This window comes from Callionymus lyra, chromosome 17 (genome assembly GCF_982586985.1).
Source record: "Callionymus lyra chromosome 17, fCalLyr1.hap1.1, whole genome shotgun sequence".
NCBI classification, from domain to species: domain Eukaryota; kingdom Metazoa; phylum Chordata; class Actinopteri; order Syngnathiformes; family Callionymidae; genus Callionymus; species Callionymus lyra.
This window is the reverse complement of record NC_141834.1, coordinates 6,077,978-6,093,051: the sequence shown is the minus strand read 5'-3', so window position 1 is coordinate 6,093,051 and position 15,074 is coordinate 6,077,978. Positions and strand designations below refer to the sequence as shown.

The 15,074-nt window shown below is 37.9% G+C and overlaps 1 protein-coding gene across 2 annotated transcripts in view; it reads left to right on the top strand.

Annotated features, from left to right (window-relative positions):
* vegfab (vascular endothelial growth factor Ab) overlaps window positions 1–15,074 on the top strand; it is an 88,569-nt gene that overhangs the window by 47,209 nt on the left and 26,286 nt on the right. The window contains exon 3 of one of the 2 annotated variants that reach the window (XM_087812160.1): window positions 9,915–10,026. The gene's annotated coding sequence lies outside the window, so the exon portion shown is untranslated. Of the gene's footprint in view, window positions 1–9,911; window positions 10,027–15,074 lie in introns of both variants that reach the window. The other variant, XM_087812159.1, reaches the window with a different exon arrangement.

The window sequence follows — 15,074 nt, the reverse complement described above, 5'->3', positions numbered from 1 at the left end:
TTGTCAGTCTCTTTTTTATAATGGTAAAAAGAAAGTACGTGGATGAAGCCCCTGAAAACCTCGGCCTGATGCTATTGATGCTATTGATGAGCGAGGTATAAAGGTTATATATTTCACAAATGACTTTCAGATTAACCGTGTGAAGGCGTTGTTACATATGGCAAAGATTTCCAGTTAGTTATGTCAGCTATAAATTAGACTAATGGAGTGTACTTGTGAATGTCTCACTTTTCCAGTTTGTGCCACAAGAGGATGTGGGTCTGAGAAAGGAAACTAATCAAGTGTAGAAATCTGTCTCTGGAGGCCCCGCTTCGCCTTATGCATTCACAAATCACGCACACGCTAGAAAAACACAGACATACACAAAACGAATGTCCGCAATGTTGTCAGGCCTGTCATCTGTCTGCACCGCGAGCGAGTTCTGGCACGTAGTTTTCTCCAGGTGACATAAAAAAAAAAAAGTGGCCCTTTTTGTATACACAGCGCTTCGCAAAATCCCAACCTGGCCCCTACACGCATGTTTAGAGGTGCAGGCAACCATAACCAAACACGCACCCAGACACACGGCTGCTTCCTTTTTCCTCCCCTGTGCAGTTTGTTCACTTCCTTCTCACACCTCATCCTATTTTGTGTAAATAAAAGGCTACTTTTATATAATTTTGGTATCTTTGTGGGTGGACCTTCTATTTTTACATCGTAATAGCCTGAACAAAAAAAAAAAGTAACCCCTCAGTTGTAAAAGAAACACATATTGTCAAAACTTTATTATCTTTTATTCCCATTAAATTATTTAGTTGGGGAAAAAAAATGGTTATTTAGAGTTTAATACAAGACAAAATTGCTAATGATGCTAACAAACCATCTAGCATGCAATAATGTTAATACTATTTAAATGTACTGATTCTATTTTCTAACAATTATGTTACAGTGGCAGTACCTTATATTATTTGTATAATAGTTAATGTACCTTCTCCCCTTTTGCTAGCTTGTACACAAGCAATTGGCAAGAATCTGACGATATGATACGTTTCACAATACAGGGTGAAGATTACGATATATTGCGATACTGTAGGAAGATATATTTTTATTATTGTCCGACTACTTGACTTTTTGTGTTACTCAATTTATTGACCACATGACTCTTGATAAAGTCGGGACTGCTTTAATTTGTTCTGAAACCAAAATATGACCAAACATCAGGTTTAAAAACTGCTGAAGTCGACTGTATCCCCTCGTCCTCAGTCAACGCGGGATTTCATTGTTCCTCCAGCTGCGACGGAATTAAAGACCGCTGCCATCTAGCGGCCTGAAGTTTAATTGCAACACAGAAATGAACAAAAAAACATTTTGAATATTAAGATGTTGATTGTAAATAAAAATTGAATTATTTTATTTTATACACACTTTATTTATATATAAACCGTTACAATTTGCCTTTGCATTTTTAATTTGAAATAATAGTCTCAGCTTTTTCTATATTGTAAAAATCCCAGGGTAACATGCAGGTACTTCAGCAAGCATACTGTATATATATATATATATATATAATATATATATACATATTGCGCAAACATTTAACCAGGTTAAACCTCCAAACTGTGATATTTAAGAGACAACAAATGTATTTTCTCTGGTGTCACGTGAATAAATATTTAGTTTGTATGCCCTAAAGTTAACAAAGTATTGTTTAAAAAACAATGTAACGCGGCCAGCGTGTCATGCATTGTTATAACCGTCATCGTCTGATGACTCCCTCACATCTTTTAAGAATAAAAACATGAATGTGTGGACGTAAGAGCGGTTTCATCCTCATATAGCGTGTCTCTCATGTGTCATCGGTAGGGGGTGACTGTACAGATCTGACGCTATACCTCCTCACCGAGGGTAAATATTGACCTTGAAGAAATCTTGTGAGATCCGGGAGACAAAGAGGGCCGAAGCGATGGCTGAAAAACCTCTGCCTGAGTTTGATGGGTTGCACTGACATTACTGCGGCTGGCTTCTTCTCAAGAGCAACAATGTTCTGTGTCTCCTCAGACTTTTATGGGGTGTTTGTTGCCATTTGTCACATAAAAGAATCCAGAGATCTGATGATCGGCATGATGTCCAGACATCAGGGATTCATAAAAATTCTTCACAATTGTTCAGGGAATCATTTCAAAATAGGGAGTGAATCTTCTGATCCAGTTGGAACTTTTAAACCACTCGAGAGCAGAGCTTTTGTCGTTCTTTTTTATGATTAGATTAATAACTAAACTCTATTTAAATTAAAAAGATAAATTCTAGAGTAATATATCTATTTTTATTCATTTGTCTCTTTGGAAATGCACTTATATTTATGCTTGAGATTGTCTATTTCATGTTTAAAGTTGCACACACGATACAAAAATAAATTCCTAATTGGTGATTATGCTCTGAAAATGGCAATAAAAAGAATCCTGATTCTGATTATTTTGGGGCTCCATTTTTTCAGTAGTAACAGACTGTTCTTCACTATACTTTGGGGGTTTAGTTGTGTATGTGTGTATGTGTGAGAGAGCGTCCACGAGAGGTGTTACCGGGTGATGTTTGATGTGAATCGAGTGTTCACACCGCAAATCACTGTCATGACCATATTTTAAATATATGTTCAATGTTTATATTTGGGGGGGGGGGGGAATGGATCCAAGACATTGAGACTAAAACAGAAATGAGAGACTGTAATATGTGTTGCTTTTTGTTTTTTTTACTACAATTTGTCCTAAATAGTGCCATCTTCTTCTTCTTTTTAATCCATAGACATGGCATTTTCTTTCTGAAAAGTCTGACATTCCTTTGATTGTGTTTTTTTTCTCTAAATGTATCCATTATTGCAAAAAATATGGAGTACAAATTAATGTTAAACTACTTAAGTAATATTGTATTATTAAGAAATGTACATCAACATCAGTGCGACCTTGATATTTTTTTTTAAGAATAAAGAATCAGATTGCTTGTAGACTTTTTGTTATAAGGATTATTCAAAATGTTTTGTTTGTGGTGTACCCTCTATGCTGAGCTCTCTGTGGGATTTACTGTTTGCGGAGTGTGTCATAGGAAACCACAACCCAAATTCCATTTCACACACATTTTTTGGTCATTCTGGTGGGAATTCCAGAAAATGTAATCCGGTCTGGAGAACATGCCAAAAGATGTCTAAATCAATTTAAAATAATTCTATGTGATTGTTTTGTGGGATTGTTGTACAGTGATGAAAGCAACCACGTCAGCCATGTTCGTAAGCCGATGGCTTGATGCGCTCATGGTTTACGTGAGCTAGAAAAATAACCTTCTCTAACATATATTCCCTTATAAGGATCTTCGAGGGCTGTACTCTGTCCCAGCTACTTAGGGAAAGAGGTGTCACAGCAGGACACACAGAGATTTAAAAAAAACAATAACACCAGAACCTGCATGGAGCAGAGCGACCTAAAATATGGGCCTGTTTGAGGTTTTGATTTAAATAAAAATAGGAAATATTTCCAACTTTACTTAAGTCAAATGGGTTTGTTGCTGCAGGCCAACCACTACCTCACCGTGCACCTGACTTTGCATTATGTATTGTCTAAATGCTCCAATTATTATTTTCCACATCAGATCTTTACAGTTTTTGTCAAAAACCATAAGAAGATCCGTGGGTTTACCGAAGAGAAAATGACTGAAACCCTGAACGCAGCATGTTGTTTGACCCATACTTGTAATAAGAAGATCTTAGCATGTGTTTCTTCCTGGACCACCTCCCTTATGGACAACCTCATGGTCAGGGTTTTGGTCACCGTTGAGCACTGGGGGGTGGTCTTGTCTTACTCCAGTGCAGGGTCAACTGCGGGTCAGAGTAGTCCAGGGTCAGAAAGTGGCCCTGTCCCCCGCTGTGCCCTCAGCCATGTGTAGAATGTGGGTCATCTTCAAAGAAGCTGGAGTTTCAGTCATCAACATGAAAAATCTGTTACTTCCATGCTAGGATGAACTTCAAACTCAAGTTGAAGAAGTGGCCCAGAGGCTAGGGATGGTTAGCGGCTAATAACTCTTCAAAGTTTTTTTGTTGTTGTTTTACAAGCCCATTCCCCAGTGACTTGTATTTAAATACTACCGTTAATGACAGCGGTACTTTGTACATCCTGTTTTTGGAGTGACCAGATACACACAACTGCATGGGCTTTCCGAATTGTAGAAGATCTTAAATTATAATTGCGTCAAAATAATGTCAGTATTTATGATCCTTGAACTGAACTTATGGTAGCTTAAAGGGAAACTTAAAATCCAAATTACACTCATTTTCTACTCCCTCCCATGTTGATCTATGGTTGGGATTATTTTCAGACTGCTGTCCGACGATATATTCTCCTCTTTTCTCTCACTGTGTCCTCCGTCATCCTTTACTTGATCCATCTGTCTACCCCCCCAGGAAGGAAGTTTTTTTCTCGTCATTGACAAAATGTAATTTACTCATTTTCTGGGATCTGTTTTTCTCATTTTCAATATATACTTATTTAAACTGTAAAGTATCTTGGGATAACTTTGTTGTGACACTTTATATTAAATTGAACGAAATGTATTGGACCACATTGACATTTGCAGAATCGTTGTATATGTTTTATATCAAGTGAAGTTTTGTTTGTGGGTAGTGCAGAGAGACTTGCACAAAAAGTGTAAAGTGAATTTATTCAATAACACTAACCGCAGACAAACAATAAGGAGAAAATTGAGTCGCCGAACTGCGAGTAGAACAGGAGTATCGACAACTAGCCTAAAAGTACAAAAGTACCTCAGAAAAAAATATCAAGTTCAATCGCTAGAAAAACGTTTTAAAAGAAAAAAGGTAACAATGAAACAAGAATACAAGGATATTTACCAGCATGGGACCAAAGTTGAACTGGTACACAGCACTGGAATTTCAGGGTCTATATCCAGGCATTGCTTGATTTCTTCTGGGTGTGAACCAATAGGATGGCTGACAGGAATGAACAGAGAAAATTATCTTTGTCACGGGCAAAATATCTTCATAGTATTGTATCGCCATGGACTAAGTGATGTTTTTTAGGTATGTTCTTTCCATTTTTTGCTAAACACATTCAGGGAAATATTCCCAGTTGTCAGGTCAAATTAAGCAGTGTAGCATTTTTTCTCATGGCATTATGGGATTAGCCGACCCATTTATATCAGTTAAAAATTAAATTTTACAGATCCCAAACCACAGTAGTGCGAAGTGTTCCCAGCTAGGAATCGGAACAGAACCTTCAACTGCCAGGGAGGTCAATTAAGGATAAATCGGCCCCAAATCTCCTGCAGCGTCAGCCGGGATTAACACACAGCAGACCTCGCCTTTAGGTGCTCCACCATACATTTTCCCATCACTCATACATGCGAGCAAATTTAATGAAGCTGTAAATAAGATGCGCGCCACATGACGACCACATGTGTGGGACGCTACAGGTGTTGACTTTTTATACAAGCCTGTTTGCTGAACTCCGGCAGTTCCGCCAATATATTCAGCTCACAAACAATTATTACGAACTTGCTTGGATCGGCTCCCAGAGCGCTTGGACCCGAGCCACAGCGAGCCACTGTGGCCAGTTAGTCTCGTGCTCGTGGACACGTGGAAGCCAAGAAACTGTCAATGCTGCGGTTGCTTCTGTGGCCAGAGGATGTAAAGGCGATTGATGTATATTCGAGCACCAAAGAGGGGGAGTTCTCTTCGTGTAAATTCTTATCTTGCTTTCCCTCTTTTTTTTGTCTTAGTGTGTGCGCCAAATATTTAGACTTTCCTAACCAAATATTTTATAGTTAATAGTGATCTGAAAATAAGTTAGTTAGTAAGTAACAGTTATTTGTAAACCGCCTTTCTAGACCAGGGTCACAAGGCGCACGAACAATCAAGCAATACAAATGCATAGAAATTTAAAAACTAAACACATAAGACAAACACAGGAGTCCCAGAAAATTAGGAAAAAGCCTTCACAAATAAAAAGGTCTTGAAGGAAACGGTAGACTGGATCAGATCACTGATGTAATGAGGAGCCTGACCATGAATAGATCTGAAAGTAAGAACCAGAATTCTGAAAGAAACTGGCAGCCAGTGAAGAGCTTTAAGGATCAGGGAAATGTGAGTTCTTCTACTAGAGCAGGTCAGAATTCTCTCTGCAGAGTTTTGTATTAACTGCAGACGAGACAGATCCTTCTTGTTTAGACAGAAAAATAAACTGTTAAAATAGTCCAAAGGAGAAGACATGGATTATTAGCTCCAAATCGTGTTGTGACATCGTTTTCCCAAGTTGGTGACAGCTGAACATTTTCCCTAGCATTTTGATTGATTTAAAAACAGCCTTTGTAACTTTTTGGTATTTTTTGGTATTATTTTATGTATTTATTTGTGTAAAATCTGAATGGGTGATTCCATATAAAGTACTTGGATACTTTCTGAACATTCTTTTGTAAAGAATTGAACATGACACAAATGAAATCCTCAAGTCTAAATGTTCTCATCTTAAATCAACCCTAGTACGATAATAATGTTTAAATACAGATACTATATCCTTCTGACTATAAGATGCACCAAATTATCAGGCGTAATATAATAAGGTGCATTGAACGCTTTACAGTATTATTCTCTGTAGTCAGGAGTAATACTAATACGCCTTACCACATAAAATTGATCACTAGGTATCACTAGAATTAACATTAACGTGCACAGGTTTATAAGGCACACTGTTGATTTTTGGGGGAAAATATAGCCCAAAAAATAGTTCCCTTTTAAGATAAAGGAATATTTTTGTTCCAAACTATGTTCATGTGCTGTTCATACTTGTTAACCAAAAAATTGAACTTCAAAAACGTAATGTAGGCTTAAGTAATACGATAATGTCTGGGGACCATTGGCTAAAATAATCACACATAATCAATTAATCACAGAAAATGTGCTTGATTATTTGACTAGTCATTATTTTTATTCTTTCTTTTTAATTCTTTACTTGCTATGTTTGAGTTTATATGCACCTACTTTTCAATACTTGAGGTTAAACCTTAGTAGACAGAAAACAGATTTGTCTTTTTGAAAAAGCTTTCAAACTCTAAAGCTGGTCAGGGATAACAGTCGTGATGTCGCACATACACGTCATCTTATTAGGACACCTTATCGATGGCTGACATTTCATCTGGAGGGCGACTCTGACCGCTCCTTTCATCCGACGGTCAGTATATGTCACTGTGTTTGCACAAGACCATTAGCACATCCTCCCAGTTGTGGCACAGCCAGTGGGTCCCTGGTGTTTATGGATCTCAGTGTTATATCATAAAGTCTCTTAAGAGGACCACACAAAACCCAAAAAGGGTGTCTGTGTTCTCATTAAAAGCGAAGTGGAGCCGGCCAATATACACAGCAGATAAGACAGTTAGCAGCTTGTTGGGATTTACGGCCGACAAACCACCAGAGAACATGAGGTCATTTGTCGTTAAGTGTCTGGCAAACACATGAACTGAGTCAGTGGAGGGTTGGATACAATAGCGTTGAGTTTTATAGCGAATGGAAGTGTCTGTTTGATGAGAACGTGTGTCTTTACTAGACGTCTGACGGCTTTAAATGAGGAAATTGGATTCAGATTTATTTTTTCCTTCCTTCAGCTCTGTAGACAATTTTTAGGAAAAAGAAGCGATTTTTCTCATCGAAGATGTCCAATTTTTTTGTCAACACCAGAAATCAACCTCCCGGTAACCCTAACTTGATCTCTAACCCTGTTCCCATAAATAACCTTCCCCATAGAGCGAGGGGTCGGCGCTGACTGATCCACTTCCCCCTCTCTCGACGCTCTCTCTTTGATTTACATCCACGGTATTAAAAGCTCCAGAAAAAAAAAAAAACACAGACCCCTAATTTCTTTTGGTAAGTTTTAAGTGGCGTTGCCTCGTCTGTGCATGAGTGCAGACTCCCCAGCGCGCGGCCCACCTAGTGTGACACTGCACCTCGTAAAGAAATCCGAGGGCGAGCCGGTGTTGGGTTTCACTACACGTCTGCGGATCCAGTCTCAGCGGAACGTGAAGTGTTAACAAAGACAAGCTAGACACCTGAAGGAAGAGTCGTGGACACACAAATACACACACACACGCCTTTAGCCACACTGGTTATATTTTGGCTGGTTTGTATTTTGATTTTATTATTTAAACAAGTAGTACATGTCAACAATTACTTTTCCCATTGGCCCATTATAACCTTACCAACAAAAGAAAAGTGCAAATAATAATAGACAAATGAGGTAAAATAGACATTTAACACACAAAAAGCTTGTGAAATACAAATAAATAAGGAATTTTCGAAGTTGTGGACACAATGTGATGACAACAACACACTTGGTAACGTGTATAATTCTAACTTTTCATCATCTAATATTTGGTTTTTACCCTCATAATTTTGACTTCTGTCTCCTAACCTCATAATTTCCTACTTGACTTTAAAATATTGATTTTTAATCTTTTAATGGGTATTTCATTTATTTATCTTTAAATACTGGGGGAAATATTTTTAATGTCTGTAAGATTTGGTCCCACAATTAAGTGTGTTTCTACTTTATAATGATGACTAACAAACCCCATTTTCTGACATGAGTTCGATAAAACAAATAATTTTATTGATCTGACAGATTCATAAACTTCTGGTTGCGATATTGAGATATTAAATAAAGAAGCTGCAAACGATAATAGGGTCCCTGCTAAATAGTGATCAAATTGTTTTAAATATAGAATTAGTATTTTGTTTGATAAATATAAGAACTGTTCATTTTCAGTGGATAAATGACCAACATTTACATTTTGATTAAACCCTTTGTTATACACATTTGTCATCCGTAATCTCTGTCAATTCAATTTATGGAGATCTTTTCTGACCAACACTTGTGGTGTGCGTACACACACAGTACTCTCACTGACAGAAATAAAACAAATGAAATATTCTGTGAAGCAGATTCTTGTAGTGTTTAATCACCATCATCAAGGTGACCAAAGTGACAAACTCCTCGATGGATAAGATCAAGAGTCTCTAGTCAATCTAGTGTGGTTAGAATGCATTACATTTAAAAGATTTCCTGTCGTCCATCCCATCACTTCACGGGTATTCGAGGCAGCCAGGTCTAGCGGCCGTGGAGTTATTTTTGTCCCCGGAAAAATAGAACTAATGCAAATCCACCGGAGAACTCACACAAACAAACAAGGGTCACCGTTTTCCTCTCGTGTCATGTTGCTGTGATAGGATTGGTTTCTATTTTATCATCCAGTTACGAAATGAAAGATGAAAGTAAACATAGTGCATTTGTAATAAATCGCTTTTAACTCATGACTTCATAATTCAAATGTATGCACCGACACATCAGTCCATGTTGACTGTCTTGCTTTAAATCTTAAAACATTTCATTGCTTTATTTAAGCATCTTCAGCTGTTTTGATTGACAGCTAGCAGTTCCATGTTAGCGCTCTAACTAAAATGCCCATTTGTTCATTTTCTAACTTGTGGTTGGCTGGTCCAATCAGCTGGACTTTCACAAACATCACTTCTCTGACTGTTTAGTATCAGTAAAGTTGTTAATGTATTGGATTAACTCGATAAAATACCAGAGACAAAGCGCAACAAACGAAAAAATACATCAATTCACTAAGTCACCTAATTCACGTGAAATCTGTCACTTTTACCAAACGGCTAATTCATATTTTAGTTTTATTTTACTTGACAATATTGTATACTTATCAAGAATCTATTTTTGCATCCAAATACCACAGATGTCTTCTCGGTGGGGTGTTCCAGCAACAACCTCCAAAGTTAAAGTTGCAGCGAAAATGTTCCCAGCGTGTGTCATGTGTGTCCGGAGACGACCTGTGACAGCTGATAATGTTTCTTCACTTTCTCCTGTCAGCAGGTCAGAGATCCCCCACGGTGGCCCCTGAGCAATCTCTTCCAGCTCCTGCAGGTGACCATGACCTCTGACCCAACAGAGGCCACGGGCTAAGGGGTGTAGATTACCATAATGAGTAAGTAGCCAACAAATCTCTTGTTGTGTTTTCATACATCGGTTGCGTAAGTGGGTCGAGGTGTTGATCGCATTGATGTTATTTATTAACTCAACATGTGTTTACACGAGCTGTGTCGCCTCTTATGACACTTTTTTCAATGTCTTTTTGAAGTTTTTTTATGTTGATCGTTATTCTCTGTGTCCATAAAATACACCACCCGGACTTAGCATGTGCTGTTTAAGTGTTAAAAAGATACTTTTTCTGTCTTTTAGGAGTCGTAAATAAACTTTCTGGACAGCGAACACTCTAAGGTGCGTTTGTGTTCATGGGTGATATGTTCTTGCTGCGATCCACACAAAAATAATTTATTATCTAAGTTTTCTTCATATAGTGGAGACAGAGAACTGAGAACTTTTTGTGGACAAACAGAAAACAACTTTTTCAGTATTTAGGAATTAAATACGGAAATAGTATTTAAATTTAAATGAAGCTCCTGCAGATGATTCTTACGGTATTAAACTGATTACAGATGTTAGTTTGTCTCGATGTTTAGATATTAGCTGTGGCTAGTGCTACAGTATTCTTGTACCAGCTGCTTCCAGCATATACAATTCATGTGTTTTGGTATGTTTTTGGCTTTAGCTAGCATTCTACTGTATTCCATACTTCCGTAGTCACTGCTATTTTTGCTAATTGTTGTTAAATTAATACTATTTGTTTTGTCATGAGATATTAGCCGCGACTAGCAGGCTTAACCTCGCTAACGTGACTTCTTTTTTTTTACAATAAATGAAACACTGATGCAGAGAGAAGTCAAACCTACACCTAAACAATTTAGAGAAACAACCTCCACCTCTGCCTATGTATTTCTGGAAGCCAGAGAGGTTGTTCACCTTGACCCATAGGCAACACAAGGGATACCACAAACACATTTATTTCATTCGGGCCTTCGGGTCACCTTGAATCTGAGATAACACAATCGTTAATATGAGGAAAATAGGATTCAAAATCTCGAGTCTACCTGTTCATTTTTTATTTATTTTAATTATTTGCTTGTCGAACCTGTGTCATAACTTCACGTTCCTCTCGAGGATTATGTTGATACATGCATGACTTTTCTGCGGTTGGACAAAATTAAATCCACTGGCATATCATATTTGGGTTATTTATTTAGCGTTGATTTAAGTCAGTATTCTAAAATCATTTCTTAGTTTTTCATTATTATTATTATTACTATTATTAAATGATTTAATTAAATGTGTTTTTTTAATTTGTGTCCTCTTATTCCTGTATAACAGAACAAATATGGATCAAAATGTCAATCGTCTTTCATCTATTTAAGTTTCAGTCATTTATTTGCTGTTTGCAGTTTTTGTATCTAACTAACCTAGTTTAACTAGTTTTCAGATTATGGAAGAAATGCCAATAAAAGGAACTGTTTTTTTATTCATCCCCAGTGTTCTATTTTTAACTATCTCTGTACAAATGTAGTATCCATATGTTCTATTGGTATTACATTTTTGTTAACATAAGGTTAATCATTTATTAATCAATGCAACAAAGACAGATAAGGCTTTATCTTACAAAATTGTACTACTTGCGGCTGATAAAAAAAAAAAAAAAAATCCACTGGAACAAGTTCTTGTTGACATCTGTGTTTTTCCATGTGGAACCCTCCCATGGCCCGAGAGCCACAACGCCGGTGACTGTTAGTACCTGCCCCCATCAATCAGGCCGAATCACAACAGTAACAAACCTGCATGAGCGTGACTCATTACTTTCACCCTTCCAAACATGAAAGCCCGTGATGTATTCTCCTGCTCGCGTCGTCTGTAAACACACCAGACCGGGGCTCAGGGCAGTTTAGCATGTGAGCGGCCCGATAATTGTGTGGTGACATGGACGTTGTTAATTGTAGTTTGGAGGCAGCCGAATGTCTCACGCTGTGATTACCGTTTAGTCTGCACGTCTCCGCTGCGAGGGGAAGTGGGTGTGTTATTACCCCGCCATTCAGGGGGATGAATCACTTAAATATCATGATAAATATTAAAAGAAGTCTGCGTTCCGTGCTTTCGGTAAAGTGCAGTTTTAAGTGCCTTCGACTTTGAATCCGCCCGGTTCTTTTCCGCTCCTCTCCTGGAATGCAGTATAAACATGTTTCAACAACATACACTGATTTACATGGAGCATTCATCCACAGATGGTTAACAATCAACGCAGCCCTTTCAGAAGTCTTCTGGGTGTGTCGCTGGAGTTTACAGTGCCAGTTTATGAATAAAGAGGTTTATAGTCCATTTGGAGCCCTTGTTGCATACTATGGGTACGGCCCTTTTGATGTGGGGGGAGTAAATACTCCTGGAAATAGTGCTGACACAGCGTGCTTGACTTCACGTACTCGAGTACACTTAAAACTCCTCTAGATTCTACTGGTCTGTATCTTATGACTCATAAAACATTGTGTTTAATAAATAAAAAAGTAACTCTCTAACCATTTGTGCCAATGAAAACAGACGTTTATAGATAATTTCCACATTTCCATAGACTTATATGACCCACTAAAATATATTTAAAGAGCAACTAATGTGAAACTCCAACTTTCCTGTTTTACTCCATGGTTCAGATGTTAAAGTCTCCCTCTCCAAGATGCAGTAAGTCCCTCATCATGACCATGTTTTGAAGTAATTACTTAAATTACTAAAGTTCTCCCCCATTTGAAATCTTGGCGAAGGAAGGGTTACAAGAGCGGAGTCCATTGTGATGTAATAATGGTCTTCACTCTTCCTCCAACCAGCCGTAATCACTCCCCGCTTTGTTTATACAACAAGTCCCTTGACCAAGACTTCCAGGATTGCTGATGCTTGACCAATCACAGCAGAGTGGGCGTGGTTATGGTAAACACAATTTCATCTCCAGAAAAGTGTTTCCAGTGGGCGGGGCTTAAGAACATTTTCTAACAAACAGACACATACTGATGATACAATAAGGGTCCAAGATCAATTTAGCCAGTTTCTGAACTGGATTAAAATATTTTTATCTCATGAGTTGGATGTACTGGATTATTTACTAAAGGAATCAATATATAATTCACCAGAATTCCTGGGGTGTCTAAACCTTTTTCAAAAAGGACCTTGTTTACCAGGGATTTAGCTAGCAGGAGCCAAATGGGACCAATCATATACCCAGAGTTACGTTACAAAGACACCTTAAATAAAAGCTTCTATATCTTCAACCAGTTCTAAATTGAGAAGTTTTTATGGACAGACAGAAAAAAGACTATTTCCGTATTTAGGAATTAGCGTATTTACTCTGTGTTTTACATTCTCTGGTTGAACAAACGTTTCATACAAAGACTGCAGGAGCATGAACTCTGTCAAAGGGCCGCAAATGGTCCCCAGGCCATTCGTTTTAAAAGGTTCGGTATGAAGTCAAATTAAGAAACCGCACTCTGACTGTTAAGGTTGACAATAAGGACAACAGTAACTAGCTCGAATATTATGATAAACAGCAACTGGGTCATTGTGACACAATGTTTTTCATATCTGTAACGTTCTTCCATAGTGACGTGTGTTTCGTCGGTGTGTGTCACAAGCTCACACTCGAAACCTCATTGACAATTTCTTGCCAATAACAATAACACATCAGACCATAATTAAATCACAGGGCAGCCCAGAGGAACACCGATGACTTCATGTTGTTTGTCTAGCATGGGATTGTTTCGACTGGAAAATCTTGGAATTGGGATTTACAGGTGAACATTTGCTTTACTCACCCCTTTGTGATTTAACTATCGTTGGGTTAGTATTGGCTTCTGGTTTTAATGGTCACACAGGTGGGAGATGAATAATAAAAGTATTCTGCTCACATCCTTTCTGTTATTGGGTGGTGCCAAGAAAAAGGTGGGAAAAAAGACAAATGATGACATGTATAGTCTTATGACTCAACATAAAGAATTTTAAAGACATGTTATGTCACCTGCTGTTAACGCCTGGGTTGTCGTGATCATGGATTCCTCGATAAGTATCGTTTCTCCAACAGTGTTTTCGGATATGTCCTTATTTTGACAGATAATGAAGCTATCAATAGTCGCAATAAAATGCCATTATTAATTATGGTCTAAAATAATTCATTGATTTCTTGATTGAATTCATTGATTCTTTAATATAGTGAAAAGATTCTTGATGAATACATATATGAAATCAAATAGAAAACAAATTCTACTAAGTTTCACTCTGGCTTGATGCCTCAGAAGGAAATGATTGTGTGTTTGCTGGTGAACCAGTAAAGCTAACAAGTACAGTACAGGAAGGTTTTCCATTTACAGGTTATGCTTCTTGTCCAATGTGGAGCAGACGGTCCACAATTAAATCAGTTGAATTCAGATAGAATTAAATCAGTGTGGAATTCAGATTTAACTTGAATTGTTTCACCATTATTATTATTTTTTTAACGTGTTTTGAATCTTTATTCAAGTGATTTGTATCCTTACATAATTGTATACTTCATTATACTAAATCAAATGTGGGGAAGAAAACACAATTACTTTAATTGTAGTTTTTAAAGATCAATAAAATATCTCAGTTGCACTACTATGCACCGGCACGTGTGTCTTTTTCTCTGCCAGAACATTATTATTATTAATGACATTTATCTGATCAGAGTGTTTACTAAGCTGTTCTCAGTGATTGCTTCACGTTATCTTATCTCACACTTGAACACGTCCACTTCTTGAGACTGATCGTGCCGCGGTGGAGTCATCACCCTCCTCCGGGAGTGATGACTCGGCTCAGATATTCCCGTTCGTATCTACTGTAGCAAGCCGAGCGAGTGCAGCACCACTGAACTTTAGAGGAATGTGTCACTCGGGGATGAGCTGTATTTATTATCTTAAGTCCATATCTTCTTGTTAATGTTTGTCGGCTTTGGTTCTTTCAATTGTGCTTCTTTGGAGGGCAGAGGTGAGCGAGTATTAGCCTCGATGCGTCCTGCTAAGTGATGGCCGGAGTGTTTGTGAGGACGCCTGTGTGGTCATCAGGATGGGAGAGTTGTGACAGCAACACAATGGAACG